Genomic DNA, 12,343 nt, shown 5'->3' with positions numbered 1-12,343 from the left:
TATAGTTTGGAAAAAATAAAAATATTTTTTAATAGAGACTGGCTCTTGCATCCTTGTTTTCCATGCAAGACCTTTCATTTCAACTGCTTAAATTACTCATTTTAATTACTGTGCTATACAATTAATAGGATTGTGGCCTCTTTAATGTCATGCAAGTGAAAAGGGCGGCAGGAGCTCCTTCGTTAATATGCTATAATATTGAAGGAGATAAGCAGTGAAGAAAAAACAGTCTGCACAAGGCTTTTAGCTTTACTTGTGAGGTAGGTTGCTATGGTCTGCACCTGATGCCGCAGTGTAGCTCGGTCAGTATAGCTGTATCAGGTGTGTTCCCAGCGTGTCTTTGAGCAAGTTTAACATTGTGCTGCCCTTTATTCATGGCTTGAGACAAACCTCTGCTCAAATCTCTGTATGCAATGCATTTTGGTTTTAACAGCAAGATATAAAGAGTGCCAGCAAGTGAGCTATTGTGCGTTTACTAGCAACTGACTTAGAACAATGTCATCTGAATAACAAAGCCTTGGAAATCCCATTTTTCAGCTTTGCAAATGCATATGTACTGCTACTGAAACATGTTGTGAACCCAGTTCAGGTAATCTTGTGGTTGAAAATGGTAACGGTTCTGTGTCCTTTGACAAGTTTGGGATATAACCTTCATTTCAGTAGTCAGTTGGTCCCTTCTTTTTTTCCCCTTTTCAACTCTAAACGTAAATCAAATTTGTTTGAGCTGGAGCCCCAGATCAAGATACTATTTGTGTGGAGGACAGTAGAAAATATTGTGAAATATTTCATAATACCAGCTAAACTGATAAGCTGCTGTTGCTTTAAAAATATAATGTTAAAAATATAACGAGAAAAGTTTGGATTTTGGCCAAAAAAATTAAAACCTTTATGGTGGATTAAACTGTTTTGCAACTAAATACAGCTTTTCTCTGAAACAACCCATTCCCTCATGCAACTAAATACTGCCATATGTTTAAATTCTTGCAGGCCTCCTAAGGCTGACCCAGAAGAAATGTCAACAAATGTTTGTGAGTCCTTGTGGCCTTGTAACATTTTCTTTAAAAAGTGAAGAATGGAACAGCAGGAGCTGTAACACTCCCACAGAACAGACATATGAAGGCATATGGCTAACATGGGAGCCTGCTGGCTCTTCAAAGCTTGCTGGCTTCATTCTTAAGGCTCCCTTCCCCCCCCCCCCCCCCCCCCCCCCCCCTCAAGACAGCTAAACTTGTCTTTCTATTTCACAAGTTGCTCTGTTCAACTCAGAGCTGAGTTTAGCAAGTCTGGAGTCCTGTATGGCCCCGACCTGCCATGGGAGAGCAGGCATGCCTGTTCCTAGAGATGGCAGATTGGTAAATGCAGGTATGGTGCAATGTGGTGTCCCTTGAGACCGTTCCTGACATTGGTGTATCGCTGAAGTATCTTTACACGGTCATTCGCCCTGTACATACAGGAGCTCAGATAGCAATCTCCTCCCTGCCCGGAGAGTTTCTGGGAAAGTATACTCTTTAAAGCACAAACCTAATGCTGCCTCTGATTTTGAAACTTAAAATAAATGACATTTGCTGAAAGGTACTGAACAGTTGCACTTAAGTTTCATTGCACTTGTGGGTTTATTACATTTAACTATGAGGTTTGAGTTTGCTGTTGGGAGGGGAGATCTTCAAATTCACAGGATCACATGTTTTTTTCAAAGTCAAGGTGATTTAATCATATAAGAACTTAAGACTTTCAATAGAATTTATGCTCCTCAATCTCCTTGATGCTTTGGATTATTTTTTCTTCCCTGTAAGTATCCTTTCCTGCAATTATTTTTTCCTTTAATTGAAATATTTCTGTAATTAGTTGAGATATTGCTGTAATGAGGTAACTAGTTCTGGAAACTCAGGGCACGAAGAAATCCATAGGGAAAAAGTACAGCTCAACAACTCCACTTCCATCTGTCTGTGTTTCATATTTCTGATAATACGCAATTTTACATCCTGTTTCTAAGGCACTTACTAACATCTGTGTAGCATAAAGTCCAGCTTTGCGGGCTTATGTGTTTCCAAAGGCTGTTAAGGCCATGCCTGCACCGTGCAAGCTTGTGTAAATGAGTGGGTTATCGTGTACCGAGAGGAGAGGAGCGCGTGGCTGCGCCTTGGCTGAGTTACACAGTGCTCCAGTGCGAGCGTCTGGGGGGAACCTCGCAGTGCATTTTGAAAGGATGCTTTGCCCTGGTGCTGTGCGGATGTGTGGGCTTCCCTGCTGTCATCTAACTTTATCTGTTTGGTGCAGCACAAGCTTTTGCTCTGAAACTTGCAACTTTCAGTCATTTTTATTTCAATCTGTTGTACCATATTCATGGATGTGCAGTGTTTTAAACCATGAAATCTTGACCTTTTAAGTTACAGCATTGTGTATTTCTCAATACCACAAGATATTTCTTCACAAAGTATTTTGGAAGATAATTTATATAACCATGCATAAACTCACACTGTCTTGATGTGGGGGATTATTGAGGTTTATTTTCTCAAATGTGGTTGGGGAAGTTCCTGTGCTGGTTTTATGCTTTTATTTTTCAGGGCATGTGAATAAAATACAAAATATAAAAGGAAAAATCCAACATTAAGTGGAGTTTCTGTGGTTTATTCCTTATCTTCTCTCTTTCTCTGTGCACAACAGTTACAGTAATAAGTACACAATAATGTAAAAACAATGAACATTTTGGATGGGATTGACAGAATGAATAATTAGATTTCTTTTTTAAAAGGGAGAGAGTAAGCTTATTATTGTCATTTGAAACTTCTCAAATGAATTTTCTGAAGTGTCCTGCCATAATTTAGCGTGCAGAATGCTGTCTGTTAAAAAGGGCTACATTGTAATTACAACGGCTGTGAATGCGGAGCATCAGCAAGGTGTTGAAGCAAAGTTGCCCACACTCTTCGGTAAACTGATTAGGTGACTTGTTTCCGTACAACTCGCTTAGGCTGATGCTTTCTGAAAACAAAGCAACAGGTTTGTTTATATATGTTGAGTTGTCAAATACTTGTAAGTCTCATGAACCTGAAGATAATACCAAAGACGTGAGTACCTATTCATATCATCCAAATGGAGGGCTCACCAAATTGAACATTAAGTATGTATATAGCCTTATTTTGGCTCAGTTCCATAGCGTACATATGGAAAAAAGTTTACTCCCTTAAGTAATAACTACACAGCTATATGATTCTAGTTTTAGAGCATCCATTGTGAGAGTAAATTAACTTACCTTCACAATATCATTTTCAGATACAGGCGTTAATTATTACCTCCAGTTTAGTGACAGAGCTGAGGAGCAGAGGGCATGTCGACAAAGTCTATTGTTGGCAGATGGAATCTCAGCCCACTAGAGCTACACAAACATGTTTATCATGGTGCCAAATCTGAATTAGCAGGTCTTGATCACAAACTCATATGCCTCGGCTCACAGTAGGACTTGGTGGGTTGGGCACAGTGCTGTGCTAACCACATTTATTCAGCTTCAACTCAGCTTGGAACTTGGGCAGAAAAAGCTCACATCTGCCAGCAATACGCTGTGTAGATACTCCCAGCAAATCTGCCCAAGGCCACCCAGGAGACTTAAGTTTATGGCCTGGAATATTCTTCCATCCCTGTCCAATTCAGCTGAAAAGGAAAAAAGTTATCGTTGCATGAAAATTATTCCACTTATATGTTTTTAGTTAAACTTTTGGTAAATAGACCTTTCCATGCTTTTGCTGGAGAGTCACGTTTCTGCACAGTTGGCAAAGAAACTTCTGTTGTTATTCTGAAGTTATCTTTGATTTTTATTAGGCATTAGGTTATTTCTGTATGCAGACTTTCTTTTTATGTTAACATTGCTATGTTAATGTTGGCACTCCTGGCTGAGTCCCAAAAGAAAGCAACTGAAACTTAGAGAGTACCTGCATTTCTGAAGTCATTTAAAATAGTGGAGATAGGTTCTCGGCTTTCAACCAACTAGGGGTTGGTTGTTTGTTTGGGTTTGTTGTTTGTTTTTTTTTATCATCCTTATTATTTCATAAATATATCTTCTTGGTTGGCTGAATATGAATTTGCTAGATGATTGCTAGTGGTGCAGTACTCTGGAGCTCATTTATTGTTATTTAAAGCAAATGCCTTTATAGCACCTAGAACTAGCTTCATCAAGCAAAACTCCCATCGATATCAGTAGGAATTCTTTCCTAATTATGCAGTTTCTCCTGAATATGCAGAGCACTTGCTCTGTTATTATTTGGTTATGCATATTTCTATTTCACAATCATTGTTTTGAAGAAACCTCATAATGCACTTGCTCATAGGTTATAATAATTACACTACAGAAAATTAAAGTCTCGGTGGTATTTGGGAGGCATAATGAATAGCAGACAAATGTTAAATATTAATATTGTTGAATATTCTGGTTAATTTTGGCTGTGAACTTCAGTGATATGAGTACTTCATTACATGATACAGATGAAATACTGATCTTTGTTAATGTTTCAACTCTCAAGAACAAATAGGTAAATATGTCACCAAATAACAAAATAACTCCATTTAAAAAAAAAAAAAAAAGTATATTGGAATTTCTGGAATGGAATATCCTGAAATGATAGGTGGTGGAAAATCATGTCATCCTTGCTATAAACATTGCCGAAATTCTGGAAAGCTGTAATAGTTGTGACTAGGAACTGCCCACCAGGCATCATGAAATGCTTTTAGTGCCTGCACATCTTCCAAGTTCTGTACTTACTCACTGATATTTTGCTGTATCTTTAATTGCAATTTCTTAAAAATTATGTACTGTTGAGGACAGTATCAACATATCGGTTGATCAGTATTGTTCAGTCTTGAAAACTGAAATGTATCATTTAAAGAGGCTTGGTTTTGGAATTAGTAATGTTTAGCTTGTCTGTCTTCATTTTTTAAGCTTTCTTTTGTCAACACTTAAAGGCTGTTTCATGGACAAATTAATGCGTTTGACATTGCCTTATCCTTGATTGAAGAGCCAACTGTGTAATGTCCTTTGAGAAAACACAAAAGGAAATGAGGAAAAGACAACTAGGAAAGACAGAGACTGAATGCCTTTTGGTTGACCTACAGTGAGTTTACTATCCATTTTCTGTTCCTTCCACCCTCCCTAGATCTAGACAAGCTATGACCTATGGGAGTTTGTGTGGAGGATAGGGGGAATAGGGAAAGAGGTGTATTTGGTCTAGAAATAAGACTGAATTAAACTTTTAAAAAAAGCTTTACAAATGTTTGAAGAGTCATTGCAGGGTTTGCAATAGGCTTCCCAGAACGAATCATGTATCTTTCTGGGATGACAGAGATATTCAGTGAGTTGAATGAGGCACACAGAAATTCAGAAACATTAGATCTCTGTGGTGCCTTTGAACAACTCTTCTTTATTTATTAATAAAAGGGAGAAGGTAGGAAAAAAATGTCCCTAAGACCAAAGAACTCCATCTCTCTTGAGTCTCTTGGACGAATTCTGTGCTATTCTCCTTTATGATATCTCTGATGTCTCAGAATTATTCTTTCTTGGGCGTCTCCAGTGGACCTGGAACCAGCAGGATGATTTTGTAGAACATTTATATAAAGATTTTTTGAAAGGTTAGTTGAATTTTTTTTCTGTGCTGTGTCCCCTACAGCTTGGCTAATGGGGCCATTCAGCATATAGTTCAGTGGCTCTCAATTTTTAGGTTCTCTTTTCAGGTCACTAGGAGAGATTGATAAAAGAGAGCAGAAGAAAGCCAGAGGAAAGAAATAGAGAACAGCCTATTGAAACTGGCAGCAGCGAAAGATAAGATAAATAGACCGCCAAATGCTAGCGAAGACAGTCTTTGCTATAGTTTTGCTCTAGAAGAAGGATCTGACCTTGTGTTTAGTGGAAGAAAAGCACCTATGAATATGAATATGGCAAGGGGAGGCAACAAGCACGAAACAAAAATTTGCAGGGAAAATTTGCCATGTAAATATTTCGATGATGACAATATCCCGCTCCAGTATTCTCTGACATCTGCTCCTGGTGGAAGCTGAGTTCCAGCATGACTTAGAAGGCTTTAGAGCAATTCTGTATGCCTCTTGCGATGGTACTAACTGATTTTGTATGCTTAGTACATTTAATATATTTATCTAAGAGAGAATATATATGAGCGTTTTACTGGAGGTGGTGGTTCAAGAACATACATTTAAGTTAATCTGTTAGATAGCAAATGTAAAGAGTCAAACTTTTAGAGGACAAATGAAGACTTTTTCCAAATGCAGTGAATTTAAGTTGTATCCAGTGAGCTAGACAGAAATATTTGTTTATGCATGAAAAATTTGTACAAAATATTTTTATTAAGATTTATTTACATGCATATATATCTATATAGGCATGTATGTATCTACTTGCTGTGGATCCTCTTCTTCCAAATTTAGTTTTTAGAAGAAACTCAGAGAAGTTGGAAACACTGAAATAGGGGGCTTGATTTATGATATTTAAAATGACAGAACATACCTGCCTTCAGGCCTCCCAATCCACTTGTATTCTTAGTACCTGGATAGGACGGGACTGGAGCAGCATGAAGCTAATTAATACAGACTTTATCCTCAAGGGCCTATCATCTACCTTCAGGCACTTGTGACCCAAAAGCAAGAAAAAACAAGAAGTCATATTGTATTTGGTGAGCACAGGGCCTGGGCGCTCATGTGATCTGTAAAGAGCTTCTTTGAGAAGGGCTAATTTGTTCCTTGTGAGTCCACATGAACCTTTTCTCTTACTGGTATTTAATTTGGCCTTGGACATATGAGATTTGGGCTTCAGTCTGCATTCTGTTAATATTCTGAAAAGCATTAAGATGTATTTTTATCTCTTGTGAGAGCATAGAGCTGTTCTGCTTCTAAGTTTGTTAATTTCTACCATCGTTCGTGGCCTTCATGTCTAACAGCTTTTTGTTCAGGATGGTCAACTACTTTTCAATGCTTTCAATACTTTTCAGTATTTGGAAGCAGTCAGGCTGACCGATTCCCTGCTTGTGGCATTGCAACCTGCTGAATATTAGTCAGTACTCAACAGCACAGTGAAGGGATAGGAACACCAAGGGAAAATATTTTGGTAGAGAGTGTAATATAAAGTCAGCGTAGTTCATAAGAAGGAGAAACAGGCTGTTTACCTGGTTTGAACAGACCTTGTTTGTGTGAACAGACCTTCTCTGCAGCTCTTGGGTTTTGTCCTTTTCTTGCGTGTCCTCCCTTCTACGAGGCATCCCCCTGTGTGGCAAGGTCCTTCTTTCCTTCTGTAGGAGGTACAGGACAGTACAACTGTTTGGTTCAAAATCTGTTTTCAAGCCTCATTTTATGACAGGCTTCTTATGCGAATCATGGGTTGAAAACCTAGCTCCTCTGGGACTGAATTCTGTGCTGTAAAATACAGATATTAACACTTTCCTACCTCAGAACCAGGAGGGAATAAAAACAATTTGAAGCATTCAAGTACAATAGAGGAAGTGTGTGCTCCTCCATCACTGCTGCTCAACATGGGGTGCATCTTAGGTCTGCTGCAGGTGCTCTGGGTGCCCAGGAGCACACTCAGAGCAGTGCAAACATCCCCCAGACCCTAGGGGATCAGTCGTTGGCCCTGACCTGCCAATAGATCTGTAAGCGCATATGTATGTATTTATAAGGCAAATTATACAAGATTGCCTTTTTATTCTTTCTGATGTAATGCTTGCCCTTTGTTTTGTTCTATTACTTTTCATGTGACCGTCTTTCAGCATAAGTTGGTAAACCCTTAAAGTGTTCATGCCCAGAGACCTTGGTCACGTTGCTAATTTCAGCTGTTAACATTGATGAAGTGACAGCCTTAATTACCTAAAATAACTTTGAAATTGGTGCTGCTTTCAGTGGTAGAGTTGGGCCAGATGACCTCCAGAGGTCCCTTCCTACCTAAATTATTCTGGCATGCTATATTGGTTGCTGCGTGTGGGGATTCACATAACTTGACTTAGATGCCTGTAGTAAGTGGAAAAAGACAGATTGTCCTGGAAGGTGATTCAGAGCATAAGCTTATTTAGATGCTAAGATAATAGCTTGCAGGAGCAATTTATACATAGCCAAGGACACTACCCTCCTAGTCAAGGCACTCAGATATATATTCTCTAGCAGGGTTCAATGCTGATTTTGCACTAAGAGACTTAAACTTCAGTGCAGATCCATTTTTTTACACCTAAACAGAGACTACTGATTATATAAAAATGTGGTGTGGTTGTGTGTCATGTAGTAGGAACTAGAATAAAGCTATGAGAGCTGGCAGGAAACAGATTTTGTTGAAGATATATTCCTGAATTACGAATTGCCTAAATGATGAGAAGAACTAGAACTTTATGCAAATTATATTTATACGGATGATACAGCTTCAAGAGGAGGGGAGTTTCAGTGATGCATGGCATAGAATAGCAAACATCAAAAAATGGCATACGAGAAGTCAAGTTTAAACTTTATGTTAAATCAGAACTTATACCTATATCTTTAGAACAGTTAATTATTCACTGAGGAGAGAAGGTGAGAGAAAAAATGGTGAAGCTCTGCACCCAAACACTAGAGATACTCAGCTGGCGTGTGGGAGGTCTGAATTCAGGCCTCTCTCTTCTGATTTTTAAACTGATTAGTACGTTTTTCATAGGTGAAATGTTTTATAGTGTGCCTTCGTTCACTCTTAGAAATGGCTCCAAGGTTAAGTGGTGTGTGGCAGGGTCAGACTGCAAATTCACAGTAGAACCATGGAAAGCTCACATATTCCTAAATCTTGAATTCTGTTTTGTGATTCTGAGCTTAAACCTGTGTTATTTTTATTTTAAATGTTGTTAGACTCTTTTTTTTTTTTTTCATTTTTAACAGTATTGTTGTTTATTGTGTGTGTTCTGAATATTTAATTTCCTCACTCGAATATCTGTTTAATATGCAGGTTAGAAATACCTGTATGTTTTGTCAGCTGGTAATAATTAGACACGGGGGAAAAAAGCTATTCAGCCACTCAGCCTATTTGCCTGGGCTGTCTGAAAGCATTGTTTCCATATTGGATTTGAATAGGTAGTTTATGGTAAGTAATTCAGTCAAGAAGTTTCAACTTCTTCAGGTTTTAATTCAGCTGTACGGGTTACTCTGACGCTTTGAATATGGTCAGTGCTGTTTGCTTGGGCAGTACTTTAGATTGGTAGGGGTTTTTCTTAATAATTGTGTATGGTCTAAATTGTCTTTCCATAAGCACTTTTCTAGTAAATTGTAATCAAATAACTGTTTATGTGGAGACCTTGATGCAATGGAATTCTGACCGTGTTAGAAATGCTTTCTGAAATTGTGCATATATATATATATGTGGAATATTTAATTCTCATTCTTTTCTATGATAGCTACCAGAATTTTCATTGGGCTTGAAAAAAGTTGCAATAATCTGGCAACCATTTCATTTCAGAAACTGATCCCTAATGCCTTTGTGTGTCTCAGTAACAAGGACCTAAACATATGTAGTTATCAATCCACAGTTTAAATCCTTTTATGATTGTAAGTATTTTGTCTCTATTTCAGTAAACTCTCTCCAATATGTTCCCAAGTTTATTTCTGTAATTGCTCTTTTGGAAATATTTAACTTTAAAAGCACAGTGGATACACTGTTGCTCCAATCTGAGATCTTTGTAGATTCCTGATGTTTTTCATCCCTTGTAGTGAGTGTAATGTACCTAGGTCTTTTTTTAGAGACAAATATGTATTCAGTGTAATTCCCTGCAATCAGTAAAAGGGAAATGAAGAGAGAAAAATAAATAGAGGTTTGGGGTTGTTTTGGGTTTACTTGATTTAAAGCTCATATTTTGCATGCTCCTTGATTGTATTAGTTTATTCATTTTGCCAAACAGACCACAAAGCTGTGAATATTTATTTAGTTCTGTTTCTAATAGTTTTTCTAATAGGGAATTATTTTGGTACAATGAAAGACATTTGTAAATGAAGCAGATAAGCCCTTTGGCAGACAAGGAGTGTTTTGTTCAACACAAGAATTCTATTGTCCACTGCTTTAGTTGTCAAGTGCCTGGGGAGCCCAGGATTTATGATGATGTTACAATGGCCCTTTCAGGGCGAAGTCTAAGAAGCTGTGAGATTCCGTTCCTCTGCTTTTCAGACTTTCAAATCTTTTTATCATGCAAGGACAATGCAGGATTCAGCTGCTTCTGAGGCCACAGGACTGCCCATTTAACATCAGGCATTGTGAAATAATTACCATAGTGACAATGGGTTTGGGGTTTTTTTCCCCTCTAACTAGCAACATTTCAAAATTGTTTGAGTTGTCACTTTGTATAAACCGACTCTGAAGACATGGCTTATTTTACAAAAGAAAAAAAATCTTGTTAGGAAATTTGATTTAAAGTGCCACTGTGTCAAATCTATTTGGAGCGTTGGAACTGTTTAATGGATGTTTTTTTGAGTTTTCTTGTAATTATAATTGTACTTTGAAACAGCCTTCTGTAAATACAGCAGTTGTTTTTCTTTTGGCTTTGTTCCCTTTTGTAAAGGTTATAGAGTTAGTAGAACCTTACTACTAAAGCCATATTCAACTGCAACAGGAAATAAGAAAATAAAAACATAATATACAGTAAAAGTAATATCTGATACCTATGTATCAATTAGCTAAACTACTGCTTGTGCTATAGTAATGATGGAAATAATTCGGCAGTCTTAAATTATGTTTCTTTGTGAAAATTCATATCTGGAGGAGTTTCCTTGCTTGATGTTAATATGAAGATTTATTTGCTTGAAATAATGATTAGTGCTACAAAAAATATTGATTTGTAACCTCTGATGTCTGTTTAAATGCAATGTAACTGGAAAATGGAGCCTTTACTTGACAATTAAATTATTATGTACATGGGCACTTCACTGTCTGGTGGTCAGGTGTACGTACAGAAAAAAGCTTAACAGTGCAGCAGGTCAGGTTGAGGACTGGTACTATCTATCATCAACTATTTGCTGCCTTTAAAAGCAAAAGCAGGTCTTGAAAAAATTAGACGATAGGGATATGTAAGAGGATATTTTAGGAAATACATATCTAAACAACTTCAAATTTCTTTGGCAAAAAGGAATCTTGAGCTGCAGAGTCATCTGCAAACGTGTTGTCATCTGTAAAGATATTGAACAAGTTATCAAAGTGAGAAAGTTTATTCAGTTTTAGTCTTTCTTTTCGTTCATTCGTATGAATTGTGTATTAGTTGAAAAGGGTCATCTATGAAAAAAATTATTTGCTTGCAAAATAAGCATATTTTAAAATGCCATATGTACTTCATAGCAAATTGCATAAATATGTTGCATGTGTAGAGTGTTTTTATAAACCAAGTGCTTTATATATTGGTCACTCAGTCATCACACAAAGCATACCTTACTTCATAGACCCTATCTTAGCAAAATTCACTTTCTAGGAGTGTGGTTTTTATTGTATGTGTACCACAATGTTTTTCAAAACAGTGAATCAACATACCTGCAGTCACAACTGGCAATAGAAGCCACATGATTTTATTTCTTCCTTTGATGGAGGAAGCATGAAATATGTTTGTGTCATATGGCAATACTGAATATGTAGTATTCAGACAACGCTTATTCATTTCTCCTCAACACTTTCGCTAGCAGCTTTGAAATTTGGCCTGTGCTGCTGAACTATTTTTTGCAAGTAAAACTCGATTGCTTTAATGGGGGTGAAAAGTGGGTATAAAACGGAGGATTGATATAGATGAGACAGCTTTAACAGTTAAATACTGCAGAAAATTACTGATTTGGATGTATCAACCCAAATTATAGAGGCTATTTTGCAATAATTCTTCCTAGAAATTCTCAAGTAATAAATTTGAAAGTACTGGGTAATCCAGCCTGATTTTCTTGGCTAGAATGAATCCTAGTCCTAGGTACATTTAGTACCCATTTGACAGCGTATCAAGGTATCAAACGAGCATCAGAAACACAGCATCTACATCAGTACATAACAATAGATCAGACTGAGTATTTCTTTTGCATTCAATCACATTAACTCTATTTTTTACTTGTGTGAGAACATGTCAGACACATAGGATGATGTGGGACTGCTCTGTGAAACTGTGAGCGTTCTTAACTTACTAATCTAAATTCAAGAAAAGACTTACCTCATAAGAAATGATTCAGCTCATTTCATTTCTGCACCTTTTATACAGAGTGTCTCAACTCACTATCCATTTATGAAAGAATTTTAACCATCAAAACAACCATAGGTGAACTTTTTACAGGTAGAGGTACCTCTTGCTCATTTTCTCCCTTCAAATGTCTTATCCTAGATATCATTTTCCTA

General features: G+C 37.3%; 1 protein-coding gene across 10 annotated transcripts in view; it reads left to right on the top strand.

The window, feature by feature from the left end:
- Window positions 1-12,343, top strand: part of CDH11 (cadherin 11) — a 79,263-nt gene that overhangs the window by 27,871 nt on the left and 39,049 nt on the right. The window lies entirely within an intron of this gene.

This window comes from Balearica regulorum, chromosome 13, assembly GCF_011004875.1.
Source record: "Balearica regulorum gibbericeps isolate bBalReg1 chromosome 13, bBalReg1.pri, whole genome shotgun sequence".
NCBI classification, from domain to species: domain Eukaryota; kingdom Metazoa; phylum Chordata; class Aves; order Gruiformes; family Gruidae; genus Balearica; species Balearica regulorum.
The sequence above is the reverse complement of the archived record's forward strand: the minus strand, read 5'-3'. Positions and strand labels throughout refer to the sequence as shown.